Source organism: Aegilops tauschii, chromosome 2 (assembly GCF_002575655.3).
Source record: "Aegilops tauschii subsp. strangulata cultivar AL8/78 chromosome 2, Aet v6.0, whole genome shotgun sequence".
Lineage (NCBI taxonomy): Eukaryota > Viridiplantae > Streptophyta > Magnoliopsida > Poales > Poaceae > Aegilops > Aegilops tauschii.
Genome location: NC_053036.3, coordinates 482,596,440 through 482,610,323, shown reverse-complemented (window position 1 = coordinate 482,610,323; position 13,884 = coordinate 482,596,440).

Sequence of the window (13,884 nt, the reverse complement as noted above, 5' to 3'; positions counted from 1 at the left end):
GCTTCCCACAACAAGCGTGATGGTTTCGGTAGGGGACGTTCCACCTTTGTGGACGAAACAATATCCGTTGCCTCTTATTGCTTTTAAAATTTTCTAGTGTCAACATAGAACAAAAGGAGTGATGTGTTTAATTTTCGAATTTTTCAGGGTTCGTTTGAACATTTTTATACATTAACTGGGTTCTCTAGGCATTTTATGTGCATAATTCAAATTTGAACTACATGCACATGCTCTAGTGCATATAAATTGGTTCAAAAATCAAATCTGTGTCCTTGGTTGCATGCTTAGGTCCCATGCAAGAAATGGGAATGAATGTCAAACACCCTGCCACCGTCACTCGGGCGCAAACATTGAGATACCTGGTTTCAAAATTCTAGTAAATCCAAAACTCGTCCGAAATTCATGAAACTTGGCATGCTATCATGGAGCGGCATCAACATGCCGTGGTAAATTTGTTGTCCCATTTGGGGCAGGTTTGGGTATAAGCTTCTCACAAACAAGAGCTTCTCACAACAAGCGTGATGGTTTCGGTAGGGTACGTGCCACCTTTGGGGATGAAACGATATCCGTTGCCTCTTATTGCATGCTTAGGTCCCATTCAAGAAACGGGAATGAATGTCAAACACCCTGCCGCCGTCACTCGGCCGCAAACATTGAGATACCTGGTTTTTAAATTCTAGTAAATCCAAAAATCGTCTGAAGTTCATGAAACTTGGCATGCTATCATGGAGCGGCATCAACATGCCGTGGTAAAAATTTTGTCCCATGTCGGGCAGGTTTGGGTATAAGCTTCTCACAAACCAAAGCTTCTCACAACTAGAGTGGTGGTTTCTGTAGGGAACGTGCCACCTTTGGGGACGAAACGATATTCGTTGCCTCTTATTGCTTTCAAAATTTTCTAGTGTCAACATAGAACAACAGGAGTGTTGTGTTTAATTTTGGAATTCTTCGGGGTTCGTTTGGACATTTTTATACATTAACTGGGTTTTCTAGGCATTTTATGTGCATAATTCAAATTTGAACTACATACACATGCTCTAGTGCATATAAATTGGTTCAAAAATCAAATATGTGTCCTTGGTTGCATGCTTAGGTCCCATGCAAGAAATGGGAATCAATCTCAAACACCCTGCCACCGTCACTCGGGCGCAAACAGTGAGATACCTGGTTTTTAAATTCTAGTAAATCCAAAACTCGTCCGAAATTCATGAAACTTGGCATGCTATCATGGAGCGGCATCAACATGCCGTGGTAAATTTTTTGTCCCATTTGGGGCAGGTTTGGGTATAAACTTCTCACAAACTAGAGCTTCTCACAACAAGCGTGATGGTTTCGGTAGGGAACGTGCCACCTTTGGGGACGAAATGATATTCGTTGCCTCTTATTACTTTTAAAATTTTCTTGTGTCAACACAGAACAAAAGGAGTGTTGTGTTTAATTTTGGAATTTTTCGGGGTTCGTTTGGACATTTTTATACATTAACGGGGTTCTCAAGGCATTTTATGTGCATAATTCAAATTTGAACCACATGCACATGCTCTAGTGCATATAAATTGGTCGAAAAATCAAATATGTTTCCTTGGTTGCATGCTTAGGTCCCATGCAAGAAACGGGAATGAAGGTCAAACACCCTGCCACCGTCACTCGGCCACAAACATTGAGATACCTGGTTTTTAAATTAGAGTAAATCCAAAAATCGTCTGAAATTCATGAAACTTGGCATGCTATCCTGGAGCGGAATCAACATGCCGTGGTATAAAATTTGTCCCATTTGTGGCAGCTTTGGGTATAAGCTTCTCACAAACCAGAGCTTCCCACAACAAGCGTGATGGTTTCGATAGGGAACGTGCCACCTTTGTAGACGAAAGGATATCCGTTGACTCTTATTGCTTTTAAAATTTTCTAGTGTCAACATAGAACAAAAGGAGTGTTGTGTTTAATTTTGGAATTTTTCGGGGTTCGTTTGGACATTTTTATACATTAACTGGGTTCTCTAGGCATTTTATGTGCATAATTCAAATTTGAACTACATGCACATGCTCTAGTGCATATAAATTGGTCGAAAAATCAAATTTGTGTCCTTGGTTGCATGCTTAGGTCCCATGCAAGAAACGGGAATGAAGGTCAAACACCCTACCACCATCACTCGGACGCAAACATTGAGATACCTGGTTTTTAAATTCTAGTAAATCCAAAAATCGTCTGAAATTCATGAAACTTGGCATGCTATCATGGAGCGGCATCAACATGCCGTGGTAAGATTTTCTTCCCATTTGGGGCAGGTTTGGGTATAAGCTTCTCACAAACCAGAGCTTCTCACAACTAGCGTGATGGTTTCTGTTGGGAACCTGCCACCTTTGGGGACGAAACGATATCCGTTGCCTCTTATTGCTTTCAAAATTTTCTCGTGTCAACATAGAACAACAGGAGTGTTGTGTTTAATTTTGGAATTTTTGGGGTTCGTTTGGGCATTTTTATACATTAACTGGGTTTTCTAGGCATTTTATGTGCATAATTCACATTTGAACTACATGCACATGCTCTGGTGCATATAAATTGGTCAAAAAAATCAAATCTGTGTCCTTGGTTGCATGCTTAGGTCCCATTCATGAAACGGGAATGAATGTCAAACACCCTGCCACCGTCACTCGGCCGCAAACATTGAGATACCTGATTTTTAAATTCTAGTAAATCCAAAACTCGTCTGAAATTCATGAAACTTGGCATGCTATCATGGAGCGGCATCACAATACCGAGGTAAATTTTTTTCCCATTTCGGGCAGGTTTGGGTATAAGCTTCTCACAATCCAGAGCTTCTCACAACAAGCGTGATGGTTTCGGTAGGGAACGTGCCACCTTTGGGGATGAAACGATATCCGTTGCCTCTTATTGCTTTCAAAATTTCTAGTGTCAACATAGAACAACAGGAGTGTTGTGTTTAATTATCGAATTCTTCGGGGTTCGTTTGGTCAATTTTACACATTAACTGGGTTTTCTAGGCATTTGATGTGCATAATTCAAATTTGAACTACATGCACATGCTCTAGTGCATATAAATTGGTTCAAAAATCATATCTGTGTCCTTGGTTGCATGCTTAGGTCCCATGCAAGAAATGGGAATGAATGTCAAACACCTTGCCACCGTCACTCGGGCGCAAACATTGAGATACCTGGTTTTGAAATTCTAGTAAACTGGCATGCTATCATGGAGCGGCATCAACATCCATGGTAAATTTTTTGTCCCATTTGGGGCAGGTTTGGGTATAAGCTTCTCACAACAAGCATGATGGTTTCGATAGGGAACGTGCCACCTTTGGGGACGAAACGATATCCGTTGCCTCTTATTAGTTTTAAAATTTTCTAGTGTCAACATAGAACAAAAGGAGTGTTGTGTTTAATTTTGGAAATTTTCGGGGTTCGTTTGGACATTTTTATACATTAACTGGGTTCTCTAGGCATTTTATGTGCATAATTCAAATTTGAACTACATGCACATGCTCTAGTGCATATAAATTGGTCGAAAAATCAAATCTGTGTCCTTGGTTGCATGCTTAGGTCACATGCAAGAAACGGGAATGAAGGTCAAACACCCTGCCACCGTCACTCGGCCGCAAACATTGACATACCTGGTTTTTAAATTCTAGTAAATCCAAAAATCGTCAGAAATTCATGAAACTTCGCATGCTATCATGGAGCGGCATCAACATGCCATGGTAAATTTTTTGTCCCATTTGGGGCAGGTTTGGGTATAAGCTTCTCACAAACCAGAGCTTCTCACAGCTAGCGTGATGGTTTCTGTAGGGAACCTGCCACCTTTAGGGACGAAACGATATCCGTTGCCTCTTATTGGTTTCAAAATTTTCTAGTGTCAACATAGAACAACAGGAGTGTTGTGTTTAATTTTGGAATTTTTGGGGTTCGTTTGGACGTTTTTATACATTAACTGGGTTTTCTAGGCATTTTATGTGCATAATTTACATTTGAACTACATGCACATGCTCTGGTGCATATAAATTGGTCAAAAAATCAAATATGTGTCCTTGGTTGCATGCTTAGGTCCCATGCAAGAAACGGGAATGAATGTCAAACACCCTGCCACTGTCACTCGGGCGCAAACATTGAGATACCTGGTTTTTAAAGTCTAGTAAATCCAAAACTCGTCTGAAATTCATGAAACTTGGCATGCTATCATGGAGCGGCATCAACATACCGTGGTAAATTTTTTGTCCATTTGGGGCAGGTTTGGGTATAAGCTTCTCACAAACCAGAGCTTCTCACAACAAGCGTGATGGTTTCGGTAGGGAACGTGCCACCTTTGGGGACGAAACGATATCCGTTGCCTCTTATTGCTTTCAAAATTTTCTAGTGTCAACATAGAACAACAGGAGTGTTGTGTTTAATTTTGGAATTCTTCGGGGTTCGTTTGGACATTTCTATACATTAACTTTGTTTTCTAGGAATTTTATGTGCATAATTCAAATTTGAACTACATGCACATGCTCTAGTGCATATAAATAGGTTCAAAAATCAAATCTGTGTCCTTGGTTGCATGCTTAGGTCCCATGCAAGAAATGGGAATGAATGTCAAACACCCTGCCACCGTCACTCGGGCGCAAACATTGAGATACCTGGTTTTAAAATTCTAGTAAATCCAAAACTCGTCCGAAATTCATGAAACTTGGCATGCTATCATGGAGCGGCATCAACATGCCGTGGTAAATTTGTTGTCCCATTTGCGGCAGGTTTGGGTATAAGCTTCTCACAAACAAGAGCTTCTCACAACAAGCGTGATGGTTTCGGTAGGGTACGTGCCACCTTTGGGGACGAAACGATATCCGTTGCCTCTTATTGCTTTTGAACTTTTCTAGTGTCAACATAGGACAAAAGGAGTGTTGTGTTTAATTTCGGAATTTTTAGGGTTCGTTTGGACATTTTTATACATTAACTGGGTTCTCTAGGCATTTTATGTGCATAATTAAAATTTGAACTACATGCACATGCTCTCGTGCATATAAATTGGTCGAAAAATCAAATCTGTTTCCTTGGTTGCATGCTTAGGTCCCATGCAAGAAACGGGAATGAAGGTCAAACACTCTGCCAGCGTCACTCGGCCGCAAACATTGAGAAACCTGGTTTTTAAATTCTAGTAAATCCAAAAATCGTCTGAAATTCATGAAACTTGGCATGCTATCATGGTGCGGCATCAACATGCCATGGTAAATTTTTTGTCCCATTGGGGGCAGGTTTGGGTATAAGCTTCTCACAAACCAAAGCTTCTCACAACTAGAGTGGTGGTTTCTGTAGGGAACCTGCCACCTTTGGGGACGAAACGATATCCGTTGCCTATTATTGCTTTCAAAATTTTCTAGTGTCAACATAGAACAACAGGAGTGTTGTGTTTCATTTTGGAATATTTCGGGGTTCGTTTGGACATTTTTATACATTAACTTGGTTTTCTAGGCATTTTATGTGCATAATTCAAATTTGAACTACATTCACATGCTCTAGTGCATATAAATTGGTTCAAAAATCAAATATGTGTCCTTGGTTTCATGTTTAGGTCCCATGCAAGAAACGGGAATGAATGTTAAACACCCTGCCACCGTCACTCGGGCGCAAACATTGAGATACCTGGTTTTAAAATTCTAGTAAATCCAAAACTCGTCCAAAATTAATGAAACTTGGCATGCTATCATGGAGCGGCATCAACATGCCGTGGTAAATTTGTTGTCCCATTTGGGGCAGGTTTGGGTATAAGCTTCTCACAAACAAGAGCTTCTCACAACAAGCGTGATGGTTTCGGTAGGGTACGTGCCACCTTTGGGGACGAAACGATATCCGTTGCCTCTTATTGCTTTTGAACTTTTCTACTGTCAACATATTTGTTTGGACATTTTTATACATTAACTGTGTTCTTTAGGCATTTTATGTGCATAATTAAAATTTGAACTACATGCACATGCTCTCGTGCATATAAATTGGTCGAAAAATCAAATCTGTGTCCTTGGTTGCATGCTTAGGTCCCATTCAAGAAACGGGGATGAATGTCAAACACCCTGCCACCGTCACTCGGCCGCAAACATTGAGATACCTTGTTTTTAAATTCTAGTAAATCCAAAAATCGTCTGAAATTCATGAAACTTGGCATGCTATCATCGAGCGGCATCAACATGCCGTGGTAAAATTTTTGTCCCATTTCGGGCAGGTTTGGGTATAAGCTTCTCACAAACCAAAGCTTCTCACAACTAGAGTGGTGGTTTCTGTAGGGAACCTCCCACCTTTGGGGACGAAACGATATCTGTTGCCTCTTATTGCTTTCAAAATTTTCTAGTGTCAACATAGAACAACAGGAGTGTTGTGTTTCATTTTGGAATTTTTCGGGGTTCGTTTGGACATTTTTATACATTAACTTGGTTTTCTAGGCATTTTATGTGCATAATTCAAATTTGAACTACATGCACATGCTCTAGTGCAAATAAATTGGTTCAAAAATCAAATATGTGTCCTTGGTTTCATGCTTAGGTTCGATGCAAGAAACGGGAATGAATGTCAAACACCCTTCCACCGTCACTCGGGCGCAAACATTGAGATACCTGGTTTTAAAATTCTAGTAAATCCAAAACTCGTCCAAAATTCATGAAACTTGGCATGCTATCATGGAGCGGCATCAACATGTCGTGGTAAATTTATTGTCCCATTTGTGGCAGGTTTGGGTATAAGCTTCTCACAAACCAGAGCTTCCCACAACAAGCGTGATGGTTTCGGTAGGGAACGTTCCACCTTTGTGGACGAAACGATATCCGTTGCCTCTTATTGCTTTTAAAATTTTCTAGTGTCAACATAGAACAAAAGGAGTGCTGTGTTTAATTTTCGAATTTTTCGGGGTTCGTTTGGACATTTACATTAACTGGGTTCTCTAGGCATTTTATGTGCATAATTCAAATTTGTACTACATGCACATGCTCTAGTGCATATAAATTGGTCAAAAAATCAAATCTGTGTCCTTGCTTGCATGCTTAGGTCCCATGCAAGAAACGGGAATGAAGGTCAAACACCCTGCCACCGTCACTCGGCCGCAAACATTGAGATACCTGGTTTTTAAATTCTAGTAAATCCAAAAATCGTCTGAAATTCATGAAACATGGCATGCTATCATGGAGCGGCATCAACATGCCGTTGTAAAAATTTTGTCCCATTTGGGGCAGGTTTGGGTATAAGCTTCTCACAAACCAGAGCTTCTCACAACTAGCGTGATGGTTTCTATAGGGAACCTGCCACCTTTGGGGACAAAACGATATCCGTTGCCTCTTATTGGTTTCAAAATTTTCTGGTGTCAACATAAAACAACAGGAGTGTTGTGTTTAATTTTGGAATTTGTCGGGGTTCGTTTGGACATTTTTATACATTAGCTAGGTTTTCTAGGCATTTTATGGGCATAATTCAAATTTGAACTACATGCGCATCCTCTAGTGCATATAAATTGGTTCAAAAATCAAATCTGTGGCCTTGGTTGCATGCTTAGGTCCCATGCAAGAAACGGGAATGAATGTCAACCACCCTGCCACCGTCACTCGGGCGCCAACATTGAGATACCTGCTTTTTAAATTCTAGTAAATCCAAAACTCGTCTAAAATTCATGAAACTTGGCATGCTATCGTGGAGCGGCATCAACATGCCGTGGTAAAATTTTTGTCCCATTTGGGGCAGGTTTGGGTATAAGCTTCTCACAAACCAGAGATTCTCACAACAAGCGTGATGGTTTCGGTAGCGAACGTGCCACCTTTGGGGATGAAATGATATCCGTTGCCTCTTATTGCTTTCAAAATTTTCTAGTGTCAACATAGAACAACAGGAGTGTTGTGTTTAATTTTGGAATTTTTCGGGGTTCATTTGGACATTTTTATACATTAACTTGGTTTTCTAGGCATTTTATGTGCATAATTCAAATTTGAACTACATGTGCATGCTCTAGTGCATATAAATTGGTTCAAAAATCAAATCTGTGGCGTTGGTTGCAGGCTTAGGTAACATGCAAGAAACGGGAATGAATGTCAACCACCCTGCCACCGTCACTCGGGCGCAAACATTGAGATACCTGGTTTTAAAATTCTAGTTAATCCAAAACTCGTCCAAAATTCATGAAACTTGGCATGCTATCATGGAGCGGCATCAACATGCCGTGGTAAATTTATTGTCCCATTTGTGGCAGGTTTGGGTTTAAGCTTCTCATAAACCAGAGCTTCCCACAACAAGCGTGATTGTTTCGGTAGGGAACGTTCCACCTTTGTGGACGAAACGATATTCGTTGCCTCTTATTGCTTTTAAAATTTTCTAGTGTCAACATAGAACAAAAGGAGTGCTGTGTTTAATTTTCGAATTTTTCGCGGTTCGTTTGGATATTTACATTAACTGGGTTCTCTAGGCATTTTGTGTGCATAATTCAAATTTGAACTACATGCACATGCTCTAGTGCGTATAAATTGGTCAAAAAATCAAATCTGTGTCCTTGCTTGCATGCTTAGGTCCCATGCAAGAAACGGGAATGAAGGTCAAACACCCTGCCACCGTCACTCGGCCGCAAACATTGAGATACCTGGTTTTTAAATTCTAGTAAATCCAAAAATCGTCTGAAATTCATGAAACATGGCATGCAATCATGGAGCGGCATCAACATGCCGTTGTAAAAATTTTGTCCCATTTGGGGCAGGTTTGGGTATAAGCTTCTCACAAACCAGAGCTTCTCACAACTAGCGTGATGGTTTCCGTAGGGAACCTGCCACCTTTGGGGACAAAACGATATCCGTTGCCTCTTATTGGTTTCAAAATTTTCTAGTGTCAACATAGAACAACAGGAGTGTTGTGTTTAATTTTGGAATTTGTCGGGGTTCGTTTGGACATTTTTATACATTAACAAGGTTTTCTAGGCATTTTATGGGCATAATTCAAATTTGAACTACATGCGCATCCTCTAGTGCATATAAATTGGTTCAAAAATCAAATCTGTGGCCTTGGTTGCATGCTTAGGTCCCATGCAAGAAACGGGAATGAATGTCAACCACCCTGCCACCGTCACTCGGGCGCCAACATTGAGCTACCTGCTTTATAAATTCTAGTAAATCCAAAACTCGTCTAAAATACATGAAACTTGGCATGCTATCGTGGAGCGGCATCAACATGCCGTGGTAAAAATTTTGTCCCATTTGGGGCAGGTTTGGGTATAAGCTTCTCACAAACCAGAGATTCTCACAACAAGCGTGATGGTTTTGGTAGGGAACGTGCCACCTTTGAGGACGAAATGATATCCGTTGCCTCTTATTGCTTTCAAAATTTTCTAGTGTCAACATAGAACAACAGGAGTGTTGTGTTTAATTTTGGAATTGTTCGGGGTTCGTTTGGACATTTTTATACATTAACTGGGTTTTCTAGGCATTTTATGTGCATAATTCAAATTTGAACTACATGCGCATGCTCTAGTGCATATAAATTGGTTCAAAAATCAAATCTGTGGCGTTGGTTGCAGGCTTAGGTCCCATGCAAGAAACGGGAATGAATGTCAACCACCCTGCCACCGTCACTCGGGCGCAAACATTCAGATACCTGGTTTTTAAATTCTAATAAATCCAAAACTCGTCTAAAATTCATGAAACTTGGGATGCTATCGTGGAGCGACATCAACATGCCGTGGTAAAATTTTTGTCCCATTTGGGGTGGGTTTTGGTATAAGCTTCTCACAAACCAGAGCTTCTCACAACAAGCGTGATGGTTTCGGTAGGGAACGTGCCACCTTTGGGGACGAAATGATATCCGTTGCCTCTTATTGCTTTAAAAAAAATTCTAGTGTCAACATCGAACAACAGGAGTGTTGTGTTTAATTTGGGAATTTTTCGGCGTTCGTTTGGACATTTTTATACATTAACTGGGTTTTCTAGGCATTTTATGAGCATAATTCAAATTTGAACTACCTGCACATGCTCAAGTGCATATAACTTGGTTGAAAAACCAAATACGTGTCCTTCTGTGCATGCTTCGGTCCCATGCAAGAAACGGGAATGAATGTCAAATACCCTGCCACCGTCAATCGGCCGCAAACATTGAGATACGTGGTTTTTAAATTCTAGTAAATCCAAAACTCGTATCACCTTTGGGGACGAAACGATATCCGTTGCCTCTTATTGCTTTCAAAATTTTCTAGTGTCAACATAGAACAACAGGAGTGTTATGTTCAATTTGGAATTCTTCGGGGTTCATTTGGACATTTTTATACATTAACTGGGTTTTCTAGGCATTTTATGTGCATAATTCAAATTTAAACTACATGCACATGCTCTAGTGCATATAAATTGGTTCAAAAATCAAATCCGTGTCCTGGGTTGCATGCTTAGGTCCCATGCAAGAAATGGGAATGAATGTCAAACACCCTACCACCGTCACTCGGGTGCAAACATTGAGATACCTGGTTTTAAAATTCTAGTAAATCCAAAACTCGTCCGAAATTCATGAAACTTGGCATGCTAACATGGAGCGGCGTCAACATGCCGTGGTAATTTTTTTGTCCCATTTGTGGCAGGTTTGGGTATAAGCTTCTCACAAACTAGAGCTTCTCACAACTAGCGTGATGGTTTCTGTAGGGAACCTGCCACCTTTGGGGCCAAAACGATATCCGTTGCCTCTTATTGCTTTTAAAATTTTCTAGTGTCAACATAGAACAAAAGGAGTGTTGTGTTTAATTTTCGAATATTTCCTGGTTCGTTTGGACATTAACTGGGTTCTCTAGGCATTTTATGTGCATAATTCAAATTTGAACTACATGCACATGCTCTAGTGCATATAAATTGGTCGAAAAATCAAATATGTGTCCTTGGTTGCATTCTTAGGTCCCATGCAAGAAACGGGAATGAAGGTCAAACACCCTGCCACCGTGACACAGCCGCAAACATTGAGATACCTTGTTTTTAAATTCTAGTAAATCCAAAAATCATTTGAAATTCATGAAACTTGGCATGCTATCATGGAGCGGCATCAACATGTTGTGGTAAAAAATTTGTCCCATTTGGGGCAAGTTTGGGTATAAGCTTCTCACCAACCACAGCTTCTCATAACTAGTGTGATGGTTTCTGTAGGGAACCTACCACCTTTGGGGACGAAACGATATCCGTTGCCTCTTATTGCTTTCAAAATTTTCTAGTGTCAACATAGAACTACAGGAGTGTTGTGTTTAATTTTGGAATTTTTCGGGGTTCATTTGGACATTTTTATACATTAGTTGGGTTTTCTAGGCATTTTATGTGCATAATTCACATTTGAACTACATGCACATGCTCTGGTGCATATAAATTGGTCAAAAAATCAAATATGTCTCCTTGGTTGCATGCTTAGGTCCCATGCAAGAAACGGGAATGAATGTCAAACACCCTGCCACCGTCACTCGGGCGCAAACATTGAGATACCTGGTTTTGAAATTCTAGTAAAATGGCATGCTATCATGGAGCGGCATCAACATCCATGGTAAATTTTTTGTCCCATTTGGGGCAGGTTTGGGTATAAGCTTCTCACAACAAGCATGATGGTTTCGATAGGGAACGTGCCACCTTTGGGGACGAAACGATATCCGTTGCCTCTTATTGCTTTCAAAATTTTCTAGTGTCAACATAGAACAACAGGAGTGTTGTGTTTAATATTGGAATTTTTCAGGGTTCGTTTGGACATTTTTATACATTAGGTGGATTTTCTAGGCATTTTATGTGCATAATTCACATTTGAACTACATGCACATGCTCTGGTGCATATAAATTGGTCAAAAAATCAAATATGTGTCCTTGGTTGCATGCTTAGGTCCCATGCAAGAAACGGGAATGAATGTCAAACACCCTGCCACCGTCACTCGGCCGCAAACATTGACATACCTGGTTTTTTAATTCTAGTAAATCCAAAACTCGTATGAAATTCATGAAACTTGGCATGCTATCATAAAGCGGCATCAACATGCCGTGGTAAAAATTTTGTCCCATTTCGGGCAGGTTTGGGTATAAGCTTCTCACAATCCAGAGCTTCTCGCAACTAGTGTGATGGTTTCGGTAGGGAACGTGCCACCTTTGGGGACGAAACGATATCCGTTGCCTCTTATTTCTTTCAAAATTTTCTAGTGTCAACATAGAACTACAGGAGTGTTGTGTTTAATTTTGGAATTTTTCGGGGTTCCTTTGGACATTTTTATACATTAGTTGGGTTTTCTAGGCATTTTATGTGCATAATTCACATTTGAACTACATGCACATGCTTTGGTGCATATAAATTGGTCAAAAAATCAAATATGTCTCCTTGGTTGCATGCTTAGGTCCCATGCAAGAAACGGGAATGAATGTCAAACACCCTGCCACCGTCACTCGGCCGCAAACGTTCAGATACCTGGTTTTCAAATTCTAGTAAATCAAAAACTCGTCTGAAATTCATGAAACTTGGGATGCTATCATGGAGCGGCATCAACATGCCGTGGTAAAATTTTTGTCCCATTTCGGGCAGGTTTGCGTATAAGCTTCTCACAATCCAGAGCTTCTCACAACAAGCGTCATGGTTTCGGTAGGGATCGTGCCACCTTTGGGGACGAAACGATATCCGTTGCCTCTTATTGCTTTCAAAATTTTCTAGTGTCAACATAGAACAACAGGAGTGTTGTGTTTAATATTGGAATTTTTTAGGGTTCGTTTCGACATTTTTATACATTAGGTGGATTTTCTAGGCATTTTATGTGCATAATTCACATTTGAACTACATGCACATGCTCTGGTGCATATAAATTGGTCAAAAAATCAAATATGTGTCCTTGGTTGCATGCTTAGGTCCCATGCAAGAAACGGGAATGAATGTCAAACACCCTGCCACCGTCACTCGGCCGCAAACATTGAGATACCTGGTTTTTTAATTCTAGTAAATCCAAAACTCGTATGAAATTCATGAAACTTGGCATGCTATCATAGAGCGGCATCAACATGCCGTGGTTAGAATTTTGTCCCATTTCGGGCAGGTTTGGGTATAAGCTTCTCACAATCCAGAGCTTCTCACAACTAGTGTGATGGTTTCGGTAGGGAACATGCCACCTTTGGGGACGAAACGATATCCGTTGCCTCTTATTGCTTTCAAAATTTTCTAGTGTCAAAATAGAACAACAGGAGTGTTGTGTTTAATTTTGGAATTCTTCGGGGTTCGTTTGGACATTTTTATACATTAACTGGGTTTTCTAGGCATTTTATGTGCATAATTCAAATTTGAACTACATACACATGCTCTAGTGCATATAAATTGGTTCAAAAATCAAATATGTGTCCTTGGTTGCATGCTTAGGTCCCATGCAAGAAATGGGAATGAATGTCAAACACCCTGCCACCGTCACTTTGGTGCAAACAGTGAGATACCTGGTTTTTAAATTCTAGTATATCCAAAACTCGTCCGAAATTCATGAAACTTGGCATGCTATCGTGGAGCGGCATCAACATGCCGTGGTAAATTTTTTGTCCCATTTGGGGCAGGTTTGGGTATAAGCTTCTCACAAACTAGAGCTTCTCACAACAAGCGTGATGGTTTTGGTAGGGAACGTGCCACCTTTGGGGACGAAACGATATCCGTTGCCTCTTATTACTTATAAAATTTTCTAGCGTCCAGATAGAACAATAGGAGTGTTGTGTTTAATTTTTGAATTTTTCGGGGTTCGTTTGGACATTTTTATACATTAACCGGGTTCTCTAGGCATTTTATGTGCATAATTCAAATTTGAACTACATGCACATGCTCTAGTGCATATAAATTGGTCGAAAAATCAAATCTGTGTCCTTGGTTGCATGCTTAGGTCCCATGCAAGAAACGGGAATGAAGGTCAAACACCCTGCCACC